Consider the following 1,788-nt stretch of genomic DNA (forward strand, 5'->3'; position numbering starts at 1 on the left):
AGGATAGAATGTAGGATAGATGTAGGATAGATGCACAGAATGTATTTTCTTATCTGATCTTTATCCCTTGCCCTAAAGTTCACATAAACCTTTCTCATGTCCCCCATGAATGTCCTGCTGCTTTTATTTATTGAATTATAAACATCCTGAGAGCAGAACCTGGTGTTTTGTTGTTGTTGTTTGTTTGTTTAGGGGTCACACCGGACAGCGCTCAGGGGTTCCTCCTGGTTCTTCGGCCAATAGTCACTCTTGACAGGCTAGGGGGACCATAAGGGGGGCCGGGATTCAAACTGCGGTCTGTGTCAGGTCAGCCGCATACAAGCAGTCGCCCTACCCATTACCCCATCGTCACTCTTGTGTTTTATTTTTATACCACCCACTGTCCAACACAATATAGAGCACATGGTGTGAAATTAAGACCTCACCTATGGGCCTGGATCTTATGCCAATTCACCATCAGGTACAAAGAGGAAATTCTAACAGGGACTCTGGAAGCATCAGAGATCCCTCTGCCTCTATTCTAGGATGACTGATTAATACCTCCACACTGCCTATTTCCCCCAGCAGAAGATGTGAGCTTGATTTGCTTTTCATTGATACAATGAACCTCTCTGCTATTCATTTGCTGGAGGTAATGGATTTGAGAGGGCAATGAAGCATGGAGTGCTGTGGGAAGCCAGGGGAGGGTTTGAGGGGGACACTACAGCACCCTCTTCTTGCCCAGCCAGCACTTGGGGTGCTCCCATCTTGCAGGCATTTCCCGCAGGTTCCTATGTGTGTGGGCATAGTAGTTTATAAAGGCAAACATGCTTTCCAGGATGTGGTTTCAGCTGGTAATGGTTAAGGATACTCACAGCTGTGTTTCTTTCTTGGGGTGGTGGCCAAGGAAGGTAATGCTCCTCTTTGAGATGTTTAGGGGCCTGTGGGGGAGCCACAATACTGAAGTGAGATGGCTCATAGGGCTTGAGTATATGCTTGGCATGTGGGAGCCCTGGGTTTGATCCCTGGCACCATATGATTCTCCCCTCAGTCCCCAGTACTGCTGGATGGGGCCCCGAATCAAATCAAAACCAAAATCATTTGAGGTGGTGGATGGTCTCTATTTTTGACTCAGTGCATTTTTCAGCTCCTCCTGGGTGGGAGCAGGGGTTGGAGATTGGTGGGAGGTGGTGGGACTGAGAATTAGGGGAGGGGTGGAGGGTGGTTGTTGAATGGGTGTGAGTGGGAATGTGACATACAAGGGCAGAGGATGCTGGGAGCAACCCAAGAGAGTTATCTTTCTTTCTTTCCTTTTTTTTTTTAAATATGAACGCTTCACGAATTTGCGTGTCATCCTTGCGCAGGGGCCACGCTAATCTTCTCTGTATCGTTCCAATTTTAGTATATGTGTTGCCGAAGTGAGCACGAGAGTTATCTTTTATGTGCTCCAGTGCAGATGGCAGCCACACAGCCCAGGAAGTTGGGTCACCAAATGTGATGATCAGCACAAACTACAGATGCATGAACAACCCAAGATGGCGGGATCGTTGGCTTTGGCTGAGATTGGAGCCAACGTGTGGCCTTTGAAGGAAGTGAGGCCTTGGGTATTGTTGTTGACACAAACAAACTTTCTCTTGAAGCCAGGGTGAAAGACACTTTGTATATCACAGCCAAGCTGGTGATGGCTGCCTAGGAATCCATCATAATTGGCTGTACCATAGGCCTTTATCACTTGCAGATTATCCATTCTGCCTGGATCAGGTGACTCACCCCTTCCCTAAATGTCCCTGTCTCTGGGGTTTGGGGTGG

At 47.9% G+C, this 1,788-nt stretch overlaps 1 non-coding gene across 1 annotated transcript; it reads right to left on the bottom strand.

The window, feature by feature from the left end:
- Positions 1-1,298: 1,298 nt before the first annotated feature.
- Positions 1,299-1,405, bottom strand: LOC126031685 (U6 spliceosomal RNA). Its single transcript, XR_007503517.1, has one exon. It is a non-coding gene; the product is annotated as a U6 spliceosomal RNA (small nuclear RNA).
- Positions 1,406-1,788: the final 383 nt, after the last annotated feature.

This window comes from Suncus etruscus, chromosome 15 (genome assembly GCF_024139225.1).
Source record: "Suncus etruscus isolate mSunEtr1 chromosome 15, mSunEtr1.pri.cur, whole genome shotgun sequence".
Taxonomy (NCBI): domain Eukaryota; kingdom Metazoa; phylum Chordata; class Mammalia; order Eulipotyphla; family Soricidae; genus Suncus; species Suncus etruscus.